The sequence below is a fragment of the Passer montanus genome, unplaced genomic scaffold, assembly GCF_014805655.1.
Source record: "Passer montanus isolate IOZ18808 unplaced genomic scaffold, ASM1480565v1 scaffold11, whole genome shotgun sequence".
In the NCBI taxonomy this organism is placed as follows: Eukaryota; Metazoa; Chordata; class Aves; order Passeriformes; family Passeridae; genus Passer; species Passer montanus.
In genome coordinates, this window is record NW_024357613.1 from 17,711,592 (window position 1) to 17,729,140 (window position 17,549).

Sequence of the window (17,549 nt, forward strand, 5' to 3'; positions counted from 1 at the left end):
AGAAAGAGAAAAATTCCTTTTTTATTTTCTGACTGTCAACTATATAATTTTTTTGTGTTAAGAACTGTAATAATTTTATGCATTTCAGCTGGTGACTACATTTTTCTCTTACATGCCATCATTCTGTGGAATGTTCCCTTCACAAGGTGGCCCAAATAACCATAACAAATATCTTAAATTTTGGTTTGAAACCACTCCTACCTGAGTCCCAGCTACAATAAGCTGTATTACTGAGTTTGCACATACAGAATAGTAGGGTTGCCAAGACTGTCTAAACTTGCTCTGTGCTTTGATCAATGGTTTCTTGGACGTTGCAGATTGTTGGATGTGGACAGCAATGGTTCAAGAGAAGATGGTAGATGCAAGCCATGACCCTGGAGTACTTATGTACTTTTTTTCAACAGAAGATCATGTTGAAAATGGCTGCTACCTGATAATCAGAAATTCATAAAACAGTAACAGTAATTCTGATGTGCTCATTGGTAGGAAAAAAGTGGCCTTCTATTGAGTAAAAATTAATTTGTTTCCCCTTCTATGCATGCATACCAATCCTATAGGGTCAGGCTGTTCTCTGGAGGTAAAAAAAAAAACTAGCTTCATTTCCAAAATACATCCAAAGTATTTGTCATCAATAATCTGCTTTGTTTATCTCACCTGTCCCTCGTGGAAGATAAAACTGACAGGGTCAGGCTGTTCTGTGGGGGTAAAAAAAAAACAAACTAGCTTCATTTCCAAAATACATGCAAAGTATTTGTCATCAATAATCTGCTTTGTTTATCTCACCTGTCTCTCGTGGAAGATAAAACTGAGGACAGGCAATAGAAGAATTAACCTCCATGAGTGCAGCTGAAATTCACTTTGCAGCATTATTTTCATGAAATTGCTCAATAGGGTTTTTTTTAAATGAAAAATAATCCAACTTGAAGTATGTTTTGTAGAGCTAAATGGTGATGCACATAGGAATGGATGTAGGCTGCACAGAAAAATACAGATATCTTGTCATAGATACTGGCTTTATCAGATGAAAGAGTGCATGGAAGGCACACTTCTTTTTTTGCTTGAAGTAGCTGGAGGGAGGCGTGTTTGCCCAGTACTGTGTAACACCTGGTGTACCTTCTTTGTAAAGCTCTTTGTGTGTTTACATTTTTTGTTGTGGTCAGGCTCCAAGCTGACCAAAACCCAAGTGATGGTTAGTGTAGCAGTAAGCATAAGCTGATACACCTGCTGGGTGGTTTATTGGCAAGGGTTTGGTGCTATGCTAACCCTGCCAGCTGGCTTTGGGTTAGCTTTGAACAAGTTCACATCGACCCAAAAGGCACCAGCAACCCAGCAGCACTACACACAGGATCTCAGGGATGTCAGAAGGAATAGTAAATGGCTACTAATTCACCTCAGCTGTTCTCAGGAATACGCTGTAATAAATTGCTGGCACTTGACAGAGTCATTATCCCCTATGGGTTCTTCTGTCACTCAGAGCTAGAGTCGCTGGGCACCTTCCAACAGTGCGTTAACCACTGTGGCTACCATCTGCTCTGTGTGATTTCTTCTGCCTAACCTACCCCTTGGTGCCATGCTCTATATGCCTTTCCTATAAAAACTCTGATTTTCAAAAATATGCATGGGCTGTTATGTTGCCTAAAATCAAAAGACAAAACCTTGGAACTGATAAAAAGCAGATTTTTAATGAAAGCTTTCAGGTGCACAGAAATGGCTACCTGCAGGTGTGATAAAGGATTGCTATAATTTTTATAAGGTAAATTCATTAGTATATCTAGCAGGTACATCCAAGAGGAGATCAGTTGCCCCAGTAACCAACCCTTGAGTCAGCCCCTTGGAGTTGGTACAGGGCTTCCTTGCCCTGTTTGTTATGTTTCTTAAGTTCTGGTGGAGAACCAGCTATTCTTGTCTGAAATTCTATTCCTAAGAATAAGACTAAACAGAATTTCAAGAATGTGTTAGAGCTAGCTTATTATTCTAAAATGTGAGAAATGGCAAGAAAAGTACTAGAAATCGTACAGCAATAAATAAAAATCTATAAAGCTATGAATATATAAAAAAGCTAAAAATCTTCATCTATCAGTTAAAACTTTCCAATTCAAGTGGGGCTGGGAATGACTACCTGTGCCTTACATATGGATTGATGGTATTTGATAATCTTCAGGCTGTAGTTTGCTCCACAGTTCAAATTATGACAGCTCAGGCAAAGCTCTAGTCCAGGCATTCAGGGCTACATGCTTCTCTTCCAGGTAGCTGACCCACACTCAGGAAAGGTACGTGATTTCCTCACCTGACCTGGACAGCAGGTAGACCTCTTATAGGACAGTGTTCCTCTCCCTCATAAGGGGGGAATGGCAGCAAATGGTCAGGGATGTGGCAGACCTTATTTTCAAAGAAGCTTGAAAGCTGGGGATGGAAGAGTTTTCCTCTTTCTCCTGGTTTAGCCCTTTCAGTCATGTTCTTTAGCTAGAACAAGGTGAGACTTTGTTGCAGATGATGTAAGAGGTTGCTGGTGTTGCACAGGATTCCCAAATTTTTTAATATGCTTACATGTCACCTGACCTTTGTGAGTATGGAGAAACTGCCCTTTATAAGGGCTTTAACATTTAACAGCTTTTATAAATGTACTTGCAAGATGCTGAACTAAGGGGGGATACCAACAGCAGGACAGGAAGCTGTGTGCCCCTGCTGTGCACTGCTGCTGGAAATGAGCCTCTAATCCAAATGGCTGTGACCTGGATATCAAAGAAAGAAAATTAGAGGTTTGTTGCCAAGAAACTGGGTGTCCTTGGCATCTAGCAAAGCAGAAACAGTTTTAATTATCTAATTAAAGTGGGGCATCCTGTTATTTTATATCATTTAGAAAGCCAGTTGTGGATGTTGTCCTGTTGCTTTCTTAGTACTCTGTAGAAAGGGTCCCTGACAGCCACAGATAGCTGTGATGGGTCTACATGTCAAAGCAAAGATGTTAACAAAAGCACCAGGGTGGTGACCACTGATTTTATGCACATATTGCTGGTTCTGTGTAGGTTTTGCTTCATAATTTTTGCAAGTTACAAGTAATCAAAACTTGATCTATAGGACACTAGCGTTTGGAAACTTATTTTTTTTTTCAGTGTTCTACTTTGTCCTACATTTTAGTTCTTTGTCTCTGGGGTGGTTTTCATTGACTTTGAAATCTAACTTGGCAAAGTTTAATGGCACTCACTGTTGTGCTTGTTTCTCTTCTGGTCTGCTTTTCCTTTGATATGCTCTGATAAATATTTGCTGTGGGACAGATTTCAATCTCAGTTACGTCAGTATAAATGAAAAGCAAAAAGCACAGTCACTGAAGTCTGTGATTATGCTAAAGGAAGTGAAATTAGACATGGGCTCTCCTGTCCAAAGTCAGTAGCTCTGTATTGAAACAGCCTTTGCTAATGAGGGAGGGAAGAGAGACGACACAGCCTGCTGCAGGGAGTCACTGCCTGGAACAGGACTCTGGCAGTTTCAGGGTAAACATTATGCCCAGGGAAATGGCTAAATATGCACACTGTGAAATAAATAAGTGTCAAATGATTCACATGAAAGAGTCTTAAGAGCACACAGGGTGAGCAAAGAGTCATTTTGTTTTAGATGTGTAAACCACAAAGGATGGGAATCTCATTTTCCTTTCCACTGCACTCCTTACACTTGGTTTACTGGGGGCTTGTAGATACCCTGAAACCTGTGTAATTGAGTTTTGCCAGACCTGGTCACATGTGCTATAACTTCAATTATTATTTAAATTTACATTTTTTAAATTCTTGCCTTTTGGCCTTTAAAGTTCTCCTTGCTTGGAATGAGGCTGTTTTCTTGTGGTTCCTCCCTAAGTTCTTTTCCGCTGAGGACAGGATGGGTTACAATGAGGTCTGCGTGGGCTTTAGCCCTCCAGCCCTGCACTTTTGACCCTTTCCTGCTAGGGCTTTACTACAACTTAAGCTATGTAAATGCACGGTAGCATGCAGCTTATTAAATACTCAGCCTCTTCCAGACTTAATGGCTGTGCCGGGTCCTGCCTGCTTAGCGGCATAGCAGGCTGTGTGCTTAGCAACCCGGCTGCCGCGAGTGCATGGTCCCCATGCACTGCCCTCCCCGCTGCCTCTCCACTGAATACAGCAAATATTTCCAGCTTTTTCTGGAACAAAACCTTGCTAGGTTCTGGCGTAACTACCACCTGCCAGCCACAGCCTGTGTATTTTAACCGCATCATGAGGGCTGACTATGACAGGAGAAAAAACCCTGGGCTCTTAGAGGTGCTCAACCCCCTCCTGCAAGTAGTAATGGCTGTAAAACAAATATGCATACCAGTAAATGCAGACCTGATTGTTTTAGCACTTGCTTTTCCTTAGAAATTTCAAAATTTAAAAAACTCATAATTTCAAGTGCAATTCATAAACCTACTCTTTTGGGCTGGAAAAGTGCACAATTTGCTAGAATATGGGTGCTCTTGTCCTCTGTGGGTGGAACTAATTTCCTGCATGGAAGAGAGATACAGCTAGTAAATCTCTTCATTCATGCATTATAGAAGGTAATCTATGGTGGTGTCATTGGTTGGTTAATTTCTTTACTTGTTTTGTTGGTTTTATTTCTTAAAAGATGAAAAAGGTTATTGTGACTTTACTTATCTTTTATTTCACCTCAGCTAACCATTCTAAGATCCTCAGACACAAGCACAGCTCAGCTAAGCCTCCAGTAAGAAGATCACTCAGAAATTACTATATTGGGGCAAATGAGTAGCAGATTTTCAAATATTTTAACCCAGGAGAAATCACAACTATTTTCTCTAGTCTTAATGCCTAAATAAACAGGCCATAGGTCCTTCTCTCTGTTATTTCTGCATTAAGCAAATAACTTCTGTTGAGGCATGATCTATTCCGGCCATGGTCAGAATGAAAATGAGGATGCTTTCTGGGAGAAAACATCTGAAAAAGGAGGAGAGAAAAGATGGTATCATGCCAGATGCCATTGTACCTTCTGGGCTGCTACCACGCTGTGCTCCAAGCTTCTATGGGGCAAGGGCATCTGCTAGGAAACAGAACTGAATTTTCAAATCCAAAGATACTTGATGTTTTCTCGGAGACAAACCTCCAGAAGTCCTGCATGTAATGGTAATATTTATATAACAATTCAAAGAACTATACAGAAGCTGTGAACTGATCTGCACAGCAATTCAGTGTTTATTATATTTGAACTGTTTTATCTCTGGCGAGCATGCAGGGAGATTAAGCAACTACTCTGGAGCTACCAAATGCATCTGAGGTAGGGCCAAGATTAGAATATTGATTTCTGGCTTCCTGAGTCCCAGGCTCAGTTCACTACATTATGTTGTCTTTACAGATAACATTTAGACAAATAGATCTTGACATATCAGAAGCTCAGTAGCCTCTCAGTAAATTGAGCAGGGCTTTAGCTGTTCAGTTCCTGTGATTTGTGCATGTCTCATACTTGGTCCCAGTAATGTCAGTAGCTATTGTATATTTACAGCAAAGCCCACTTGTATCCTGAGGCATACTAGACTTCTTTTTTTCTCAGAGTAGAAATAAGCCTAATTGTGATACATTTTCCTCATGTCAGATTGAGATTTACGCCAAAAAAAAAATCAAATGTTGTTTCAGTCCTCTTTACAAAAATCCCCATATTTGTAGAGGTTTTCAGTCCTGACCAGGAGTAGCTTGTCACTATTTCTAATTTCTTGAGTTAGAAGTCAGAAAAATGGGAAAAGTTCTACATACCCAAAGTTCAAATCCAAGTACATTTGAAATCTCCACATACCAAGGATACTCAGTTCCTGATATACAAATGCCAAAGTAAAGGCAACTATGTACTTGAAAGCTACATTATACAGAGAGAATAACACAGGCATATTGGTACTAGAAAATTTTTCTCTGAGTAGTCACAGAGGTGTAAGAATATTGCTGTTGCTACAGACCAGGAAAACTTCCAAACTTCTCCTGAGCTTGCTGAGGTGTAGGCCAGAACCCTTTGTTTCCATTTCCAAACTCCAGGTATCCCATCTGCAGCTAACAGGACCCTGCTTACTCTCACAAAGCCTACTTGAAGTTTGACAGTCCTACAAAAGCTGTACTGGTGTTTTAAACACATCAAGTTGTCTAATAGTCTTCTCCACCCTTCTTTGTTACTTGATGCAGCAGCACAATGTCATTTGTCAGAGCACCAAAACTGGAGACATGCTGAATATGTGAATACCAAGGAAGTGGTTTCCTTAGCAATAACAGGCATGTGAAAGTCAAAACTTCCTTTCCTCCTCATGTGACCTTTTTCAAAGCAATTCAGCCTAGGGACAATAGGAGTGAATTCCAAACACCCACAGTGTTCCTGCATGGCTCGGCAAGGATCCACTAAATGGCAAATTTATCTTACCTATTTATGAAGGTAAAATTGTATTTCTCTTTAGATGTTCTTCTCTAGGGATTCTGTGTGTTTTGTACAGGAATGTGCTTCTTGAAAGCACAATTACCTAATGCCACGTAAACAAATATATAGAATATAAGTAATTTTCTTGCTGTTGTGGACCAAAATTTTGTTATGCATAAAATCCAAAGTCCTGTTGGTTGTCAGGAAATAAAAGCATGAAACTTCTTACCAGCATATTTTAATAGCTGGACTTCCTGATGACATCTTGCCCATTTTATTTAAGGTGAAAATCAACACTCCTAAGGGAAAAAAAAAAAAAAAAAGAGAAAGGGAGATGATTTATGAAGGCAAATAAGAGGAAGATGACATTCATTTCACCCATCCTGCTCACAAGAGCAGTATCAGTCCTCTGTTGCTATTCTGATCGTATTTAGTACAGCCTTTTCTCATCCCTAAGGAGACAGCAGTGATAGCCAGAGTGCTTGCACAAAGCTGCCTGTCCAAGAATCTGGAGGTATTTTCTAAAAGTAGCTACTAAATTTAAACCTGAGCTGTCTACTGAGTTAGGGAACTATTCACTCATTTTTTTGAGCTGGAGAGGTGACATAGCAGGTAGCTGTCAGAAGGTCAGAGAAAATTCCTGTTGGAGCTGGAAATGGTCACTCAGCATACTTTCTGTATGATAATGTGTGACAGACTGTCTTGGATTTCAGAAAGTCAAGGAAAGTTCTGGTATTAGAGTTCTCCGCAGATTTGGTATTGCTGGACCACCCATACACATCCTGTTGCCTTGCTGGCCACTGGTGGGGTCTGTATTCAAGTCCCTGGTGACTCACAGACAAGGATTTAGGCCTCAAGGACCACTGATTCTCACCTCACTTTTAGTCACACATGCTGCGGTTTGCTTGGGTTTTCTCCACCACTTTCAGCCTTTGGTTTTAAACTGTAGAGCATAAGTTTGCAGAAATGAACAATGCAATGTGAGTAGCTGAGTTTGGAGCTGGTCCCATCAGGCAGGAGAAGAAATTTGACAGGAGACAGTTCCTCTGCAGCTTTCTGTGAATCTGAGAAAGAGATGTGCAGTGGATTTGGAGCCTTAATGTCTGGAGGAAAACAGGCAAGCCATCTGCTCCCACAGGTGCTGGCACATTGGTGCTTTGTGCCGGTTCCTCCAAGGCAAAACGTATTGTCTAGCCAAGCATTCATGTCCAACAGAGTGTGTAAGTACCTGCGGTGAGTGGTTGTATGAAATCCCAATCCACTCTTGGCAAAATGTCACACCAAGCATGTTCATGTTTAATGCCAGGAGCTATTCAACTGCTCTGCAATATTCCTGTGGTTTCTGAAGGTGGATTGTCATGAGGATTCTTGAGGAAGGATGCAAATGGACTGTTCTCTGTACATGGCAGAAGCCTCTGTGACATTCAAACGAATTTTTGATAACACCCTCATAACCAAAGTCAGACATGATCAGAAACAGGGGCAGCTGAAACAAAACAAACACAACTGTGGTGAACAACTGCAATGAGCCTTTCTGGATGTAGGACACCTGTTCCACACAGGGAACAAAGAGCAGGAAAACCAGGCCTGTGTTTCCCATGGGAGGGGGGAGCAAGCAAGCAGCAGCTGGGTCATGGCTCCAATGGCACCACGGAGGTGGTGCAACATGGAGATGGGCTTTCTGCCATCAGGAGGCTTAGCAAGTGATGCCATAAGCCCAAAGTGCCACATTATTCAGGCTGTGTGAAGTCGGTACAGACTTGGAATAGCAGTGGTGGTGAAACCAATGACAACTGTTTGCTCCCAGACAGTGCCTTGACATGAGAAAGGAGTACTCAGAAAAAGACTCCTCCATTTTTTTTCTGGTGTGGCAGAAAAGGATCAGAAAAAGGTGTAAGAGAAGGCCAGAAAATGCTCTCTAGCAGAGGAAAGGCGGCACAGGGTGGCCCACAAGTGAAAGTCGAGCTAGGCAGTACCCTGGTGCCACAATAACACCCAGCAACCTACTGCACTACCAGACTGCTGATTTTGTTACATGTTACTGACAAAATGAGTAATTCAGGACTCACTCAACTGTCTCCATGTTGGTGCTCTGCGTGCAGCACTTTCCAAAATGCTGTCACCTTGGCCAGGGGTTAAGGACTGTCGCTGTCTCTGTGAAACTGGAAAAGCACAGTGAGATTCTGGGATGAAGGTGGGCACAGTGAGGTTGTGGTGGGCACAGGGTTCCTGGGAGCCCTGGGAGAACACAGCGCTCAGGAATGGTGCTCCCCTCCCAGCCGAGTCACAGCAGAGCAGAGGTCCCTCCCGCCTCCAGCCTGCTCCACACTGGAGGATGTCTCTCTGGCCAGGCTGGGGGTTTACAGAGGTGCAGATCAGCACAGGGGAAAAACAGCTTTGGCCACCACTTCACCTCCCTCAGACAGCACCAGCCCACCACTATCCATGTGTCTTGCTGCCAGCACATGGAGAATTCAAAGGAAATTCAAAGGCTAGAAGTCTGCCAGTGGGGAAGCAGCTCTGCGCATTAACCACCTGGGTTACAGGAAGAAGCACAGACTGGCGCAAAAACAGAACAGCAGCAAAAAAAAGTGAAAGACGGGAGAGGTGTGCCTGGGGCTTGGGGGAGACTGGCACCAAGCTGCCCATGTCTGGTTACAGAGTAACCTGCTGGGGCTCGGGGAATTGTTTTCCTATCAAGGACAAATTTGAACATACAGGCTCAGTGCATTGTAATTACCCAACAAAGAGCAGACTGCAAGATGTTTGTCTCATGCTGTGGGACCAGGCACTATTTACACCAAACCCACAGAAATGTCATAGGATGATACTCTCAGCTACATCAATTAACAGGGTTTTCTTTATTCCTTTGTTCATGTTAAGACATTCTCTATTTCTTTCAATGTGTCATTTAGCTTGATCAATTTAGTTGAAAAATTACTCAACAAATGTTTAAGTAAAGATTCTTTCAAAGTTGTTGTCCCTTTTGGAGAAAATCTGGCCAAACACCTTTCTTTTCTTTGAAGGAGAATAATACAGTCAGGATCTGCCATCTCCTCCTGTGTAATCCAGTTTGTTTTTATTTCACTTAGTTTTTGCATGCTTCAGTTTTACAATTGCTCCCATGACATATAGGTCACAATAAACCAAGATATAAAGAAAATATATTCAACATATTTTGAAAAATAACAAGTTATATTCTTTACAGGAAATGTGGTCTGAGACATACTATTAGAAACTTTTGTCATGTTCTTTAATCTCACTTAAGAAGGGCAGAGTTCAGTCATACTGGTTTCTTTAGAGCATGTACTGATAGGATTTAATTAATAAATCAGATTTCAGATTCTGTGACTATTACAAAATGTTTAGCAGCAAAGTCACTTTGACAGATCTGCTTTTCAACACATTATCCTTCTGGTGAAAGATCTACCAATGACTCCAGTATTTGTCTCAAACACTGAAGGCAGGAATGACCTGCAATAAAAAGCAGTGTCTGGTGGCCAGACCTTGCCATAATTAAGTTACTGCTACAGCAGCTCATTTGCAACCTTGATGAATAAAAAAAATATATATTGAGTCGTTCAGCTGATGGAAAAAAATGCAGATTTTATTCAAATTGTATGTACTATGATGGTACTAGATTTCAGTTTTTGAGTTGTTTAACAAAACTGGCTTCTAGGAGATGGCAGTGCAAGCTAAGGCAGTGCTATATGCCTTAATGCAGCAATTTCCCAGCTATTCCAGCACAACAGAGCTGTCAGTTTCGTGCACTTTTGAAACTTGCGATGAAATGATTATGGCAATAATGAGAATCAAGCACATCATTCTGGAGCTGTTCCAGGTGAAATGCCCAGCAAAATGAAAAGCTGAGTGGCTGAGAATGAGGGCAGGATGCAGAGACAAGGGTGGGATGTAGAGACAAAGGTGGGATGCAGAGATGAGGGCAGAACGCAGAAGCAGGGTGGGATGTGGAGGCGAGGGTGGGTTGTGAATGTGAGGGTGGGATGAGCAGGTCTGGACAGATGTACAGCTCATGTGAAAGGGCTCTTTCACCTGACACCAGTTGTATCCTTTCTCTCAGCACAGACACAAAACTTTGCCTCTTCACGATGGATCTCTAGGCCCTTTAGTGTTTGAGTGCCATCAGGTACCAGGACTAAATTAAAAAGCATCTCTGCAGGAAAGCAACAGTGTGCTCCAGAAATTTCCTGATTAGCTTGGAAACATGCAATCACCCACAAAATCTATTTGCTGTTGCAGACAGCTGAAGGACACACAGAAATTCAGCATCTCTACTATTGCAGCTACCGAGACCTGAAAAACTGGTTTGTTACCTGTTCTACAGGTGTAAGGGGAGGATATGATCTCCTATCTGTGGTTTCACTTGTTCTCGGTGCTCGTCACTTGATCAGGCAGATTTGTCCCTATTTCTGGTTCATTCTTCCTTTGTTCCAATCTGTTTCACAGGCAGTGTTTGGGAAAAGCACCTGCCTCTCCAGCATTGTTTTGCATCAGCAGATCTCCAAGAACTTTACAAAATGAAAATAAATTGAAGGAATGAGGCAGATTTGGGCAGTTGTCAGGGGCAAGTGATTAGGGAAGCACTGTTGATCAATGGATCACCCTTGAGAGGAGCAGATGGAAGAGCTGTCACATGAAAACAGTGTGGCAGGTTCTGGAGTGATAGCCAAGTTCCCTGAATCCTCTGTGGCTCCCACTACTGCTAAAACCCACTGAGCAGACCTGTTCTTATGGTGGTCCTCCTACAAAGAATAAGCTACTGCTAAAACCAAAAAACTGCTGCTTCAAGCAGGTGTGATTTCTATGGGGAGCCTAAACATTTCAGCCCTAGTGTGCCAGTGCCATGATGCTTTGGGGGTTTCCTCCTCCAATTTTTAAAGAAAATTAAAAGCTGCATCAAAAGAAAGCCACAAAATCAAACCCTCGTTTTAATGTAAGAATCACAGTTATGCTCTTTAATTCTTTGTCCCTGCATAATACAATCTTTAACTACACTCCACCAGCTACACTTTGATTAAAAATGCTGATGTTTATTTTTCCTGGTAATTTACCATGAATGTATCATGAATGACATGTTTGATGATTTAATCTTACCAAAGTAACAATGTGATAAAATATTTGGCATTGCTTGTTTGCTACTTATACTGTAATTACTGTACAAATGTTTTAGTGAACAGCACAGAAAACCTGAAGCTTGAAAATATCTTGTGAGAAAAAAAAACCAAAACACTTCTAGCCAATGAGAAAAATTATCTGAGAAAAAAGCAAAGAATATGAACTAATTACTTTGCTTTCTTGTCCCACACATTCAGCTAGAGAAGAGGAGCTTTGCAAAACTCATATGATAGTAGCAGCTTGTCTTGCAAACCAAAATTGTTAGTTCATGCTGTTTGATGGCATCTCCCCAATGTACACAGGGCCCTGATCCTTACGAGCTCATGCACAGTGTGTCTGTTCATGTTACACACATTAACCACCACACAACTGTCCAAAAATGAGTAAATCATAACTCCTCCAATACAGTATTTTATGTCCTCCCCTCTCTTGTTTCTAGAGGTATCCATCTGTACTCCAAATTTCAATTTGTTAGGGAATTATTAATTTCATAATTTCTGGTCTATTCCTGGTGGAAGATGCGAAGAGCTATGGACATTTACTGTTCTTATACATTATTACAAATATAAATTGCTTTAAATTTAAATAATTATGCAATATCTTGTACCAGGAGAACTGCTTTTTTTGTCTCCAAAGACATTTATTAGAAATATTCATAATTGTAATTGTTTGCGTCTTACTACTAGATTTTTCTTTCTTTTTGCTAATATCAAGTAACTAACTAAATAGTCCTGTTGTCTTTAGCAAGAGAGCTTAAGGAGAAAATTCCTTTGATACCAGAAGGGCGAAACCAGGCCCTTCGTTCTTTAAACAACGATTCAAAGTCATGTTGCCCTTGTTGTTGGCTTTCAGTACTGAAGATTTTTCTCATGCCTGGCTTCACTTTGACTTCATGGCTAAGGTTTCAGCTAGTGATGCTATCAGACAATAGCAGAACGCAATTCAAAACAGCTACTGGAAAAATCCCTACACTCTTCCAAAGCTACTAGGTTAGGGTAAAAGAAGAGCTGGGACACCACCTACTGTGAAGCAAACACATGCATTGAAGCTCTATGGCACATATCTGTACTTTGATTTTCTCATTATTCTTTAGGGTTTTGTTTCAAATGTAAGTTGCAAATGATTTGGTAACAAGGCTTGAAAACAGAGCATCTGCATCTTTTGAAAATTGGCTACGGTATTTTAGTTTAGTGTAGTTTAGTTTAGTTTACTTTAGTTTATTTTTCAACCACAGCATTTCTCTGGAATTAACTATTGCATTGCCCCATGAAGCTCACCAGAAATGTCAAGCAGTCATGGTCAATACATCATATCTAGTAATTTTCTTAGGAAACTCAGGTATTTTTTGTTAGCATATACTTCTTCTACTATGCTATATTGAGGCAAACTGTGGTATTAATAACTATGGAGAGAGAAGAGAGTAACTGTTAATAGGAGGGATATAGATCATGTGCATCTTTGTGAGGCACTAAATTTAACCCTATCAGTCCAGATTAATATCTGTTATAGTCGAGATCTGAAGTCTAAAAATCACCTTTGTTTAAATTGTAAAATATTATTTTCTAAGTACTTTCTAATCTGTGTTAATTTTACTTTGAAATTCAGATGCAAGACAATATTCCAGTTACTCTGATCATGTGTTTTGAAGGTTAAAGACTACATGCCTCTCCCTAATTGTATCTCACCAAGTGCATGATAGAAGTATGAATTGGACATCTGCTGCTGTCCTCTTTACCACAGAGGCCACTTTAAAAAGCTGTCTGCTGTGCTTTCAAAGAAACCCATTGCTGTGTTCCAGCACTGAAGACAATAGTGGAGGGCAAAGATGTAACCTCTCTGGTCCAAATGTTATATATTCACATTACATCTCCTGCAGATGAAAAACCTTCTTACAATGAAGAAGAAAATGAATTTTGGAACAGTGTATTTTTTGACTTATTGTTGCACTCAGAAATGAAGTGGCAGAACTGCCCAATCTTAGTGTTATTCATTATGCAGATTCATTATGGTTATATCTATCAGCCAACCCACATCAGATCCTCTTGTGCTAGACATTATAAAACCAAGAGCTGTTCTGAAAGTTGGACTATGCAGAAAATCATTTTGTACTGCTGAAATGTGTTGCTTGGAGGGGTGCCTAGCTTCATCACTTTTTTAGTGCAAACAATTTTAAAGTAAGAATAATGGTGTAATATTAATTTCACTCAAAACCTCAGATTACATAGGCCATGCTACACAGAAACAGAACATCAGCCAGAATGTGTTGTTTGTTAGTGACTGGGAAAAGCCAGATAAGAGGTAGAGACAAGTGGTCAGAGCTGCAAGGGAAGGGTGGAGTATGTTGACTGAGGGAAACATGAGGAATCAGTCCTTCTGATAGAAAATAGACTGGAAGAATGCTAGGAGTACTGAAGAAATATTGGAAAAGGTATGTTCTTCCTTAAGGAAGCAGAACTTGTCACTATTGCTCCCAACTCTACCCTTGACTTGGTTTTCTGGTGGAAATAATATGTGAGACCATGACTATTGGCTCAAAATGTATGTGAGGCACATTTTTTGTGTTTGGATCAGAAGGGACAAGAAGATATTACTGGTTTTGCCCTTCATGTTGCAGTGCGCTTGTCCTTCATTATAAAATAAAATTAAATGTGCGTTTTCTTCCTTCCAGTCTCCTATCCATCATCTCCACTGCAAATCAGATAACATGTTAGGGTAGGTACCTCTTCTTTCCAAATGCCTTGTTTAATCTCCTCATTCCCTTCTGTTCAGTTTCTCTTACAGTGCAATAAACCCTGGGCTTTGTCCACCAGTCTGTGTGTGTATATATTAGATCCTCAACCTTATTTGTATCCATGATGACCTCTGGGGAGAATATATCACCACTTTTTCATCTCACTACAGCAGTGAAAGTGAGTAAAACACAGTTGTTTTGTCTTTGAGCAATGGATTTGATGAAGTGGTTATCTTGGTAATTAAAAAACCCCAACCCCCTCCACCCCAAGAACTCTGAATGGCTTCTCCATTAATCACTACAAGAGCACTACTGACCTTCCATGTTTGTAAGAGACATGCCCCTAACAAAGCAGACACAATATTTTTCTATCTCAAAGAACATTTTGTTTGGTGGCCTAATAGCTTTCACTCACAGATATTGCATTAATAAACAGTAAGTGAAAAATAGTAATTAAAAAAAATAAATATGGGCCTGCACATCTTAAATATATGGCTGAATTTTACATGTTTACCAATCTACTTTAAGTGTAAACCAGCAATATTCAGGGCTGTTAGCTCAGCAAAACTGGGCTAACCTGGCCCTCTAACTGATCCATCTGGATGTTAAAGGCTGGTGAGAGCTCACCTCTGATGGGGTTACCAGATGTCAGCCAAGCAGCAGTGTCCATGCCTGCCCTTAGTCCATGGCAGTGGTGAGATATGACACTCACGTAACCCTCTTCCCCTGGAAAAGTGGCTTAGGAAAAGTTTTCTCACATTTGAAACTGTTTATGAAGAACATGGCTGATTACCCTGGGTCAGCTGAAGTAGCTCACAAAGGCAATGCAAATCACTAAGTGTCTGCTGTGACCAGTGTCTTACTTCACCCACATTTTGTGAAGCTGGGCTTTTGTAGGAGGGATTGGTGCACCATGGATATGAATGATTCCAAAGTTTTTTCCCTGTTCCACTGCTGAGATTTGGCTTAGTCCTAAGGTAATTATTCCAGTAAAAATGCTAGATGTCATTGGTCCTTCAGCATCCCTTACACCTTGTCCAGGTTGAGCTGTTGATGAGACATTTGTAACAGAATGGCATGGCAAGGCTCTGTCCCTGGCTGTGGTGGAAATGCAAGTCCTGTAAAAAATAATAATTCCTGAACCTCTGTGCTAAAATCAGCAGATACCAGAGAAGCACCAAATCAGATCAGGAGGTCAGATCTTAATTGAGAAACAGAAATGCAGCAAAAAATAAATCTAAGTCCAGGTTCTGTTTTAAGATGCACAGGAGGGATGCTTGTACACTGATATTCATGTCTCAAAACTGAAAGCTGAGAAAGCAGGACCTACATGCCACGTACAGGAGAAAAATCCAAGTTAGCCAAATCTATGTTTGTTAATCATCATATTGATGAGTCTTGGAGAGCCACAAGACATGGTGTATGGCATACAAGCAGGAATTAGCCTCTGTTACTGTCATATCTATGGCGTGGGACTCCTACCATGGCAATTGTCATCAAAGGGCAAGATGTGTTCTTCCCAGGAGGAAGCCCACATGGGGTACTCACCAGTGAGCTTTTACTGCTAGCATTCATAATCAGCACCAACAACTGCAGACTCCCTGTGTGCTGCCATTAGTCACTAAAACTGAGAGCAAATATGTAAGGAGAATACAATTAAATAGGTGCAAGTGGGATAAAATGCAACAGGACTTTACCAAAGGTATGTTTTGTGAAGCAAACCCAGAACCCTGTGTGAGCAGAGGAAGGTTCCTAAATAAGGAGAAGGCAGGAGATTCAGCACGGCTAGACCTCAGTCAGCATTTGGTACATGATTTCATAGACAGATCTGACAGGGATTGCTGAGATGTTGCAGCATGGATAAAAAGTTGGTTAAGTAGAGATGCCACAGAGGAAATGCTGCCTCACTGAAAGAAGCTCCAGAAGGATCAGGCATCACACCTATCTAAAGTGTAACAGCTCCATCCATGCCCTAAATCATGGACTCTACTAGTGACATTTCTTGATGGTGTGGCTGGAAGGAACAGCCAGGAGAAAGAACCCTGAAAAAGGGTTTGCCTGAACTTGAGCACTGGAATAAAGACGGAAGTTCAAGCACCAAGCAACAAGAATATGTGTTTTTAAAATAAACAACAAAAATATCCAGTTTTGAGGTGCATAATTGTGACTTACAGGTGAGGACTGAGTGGTGCATACTTGTGGGTCACCAAATGAGCATAATAGTGAGAAGACTGGAGGAAGTGGCCTTAAGGTGAGACGGGGGAAGATTTAGATTAGGTAATAGAAAAAGATTTTTTACTATTAAGGTGGCCGGGCACTGGCATAGCTGCCCCGGGAGGCAGCGGAGCCACCCTCCCTCCAGGTGCTCCAGAGGCTCCAGAGGCAGTGCCGCTGGGTGCGCGGCTGAGGGACGATCCCAAACCGCGGTAATTCCATGACAGCTTGGAGAGACTGCGAGAGCCCAAGGCGGCGGTTTCACCTCTGAGTTATCAATACTATTTCTTCTGCTCACTGCTTGGGTATATGAAGGACCTGGTGTTCCCTACAGTCCAAAACTGACATAAGGACGACTCAAGGGAGGCTTTTGGTCTCCACCAACTCCTCTCTCCGGACCCCCAGCTCGGGACGTCACTCAGCTCCTTCCCAAGTCCTTTTTCCCTTCCACCTCTCGGCCTTAAGGTGAGACAGGCGAGATTTAGATTAGATAATCGAAAAAGATTTTTCTCTATTAGGGTGGCCGGGCACTGGAATAGCTGCCCAGGGAGGCAGCGGAGCCACCCTCCCTCCAGGTGCTCCAGAGGCTCCAGAGGCAGTGCCGCTGGGTGCGCGGCTGAGGGACGATCCCAAACCGCGGTAATTCCATGACAGCTTGGAGAGACTGCGAGAGCCCAAGGCGGCGGTTTCACCTCTGAGTTATCAATACTATTTCTTCTGCTCACTGCTTGGGTATATGAAGGACCTGGTGTTCCCTACAGTCCAAAACTGACATAAGGACGACTCAAGGGAGGCTTTTGGTCTCCACCAACTCCTCTCTCCGGACCCCCAGCTCGGGACGTCACTCAGCTCCTTCCCAAGTCCTTTTTCCCTTCCACCTCTGCCGCCTCTCCGAACACGCCTGAACGGGCAGGCAGGAGAGGCAGGGCAGGGCAGGACAGGACAGGACAGGACAGGGCAGGACAGGGCAGGACAGGGCAGGACAGGGCAGGACAGGCCGGGCCGTTCCGGGCCGTGTCGCCGGGCCCCTCACGGCCGCGCAGCCCGGACCGAGCCGCGCGCCCCGGGCGGCCCC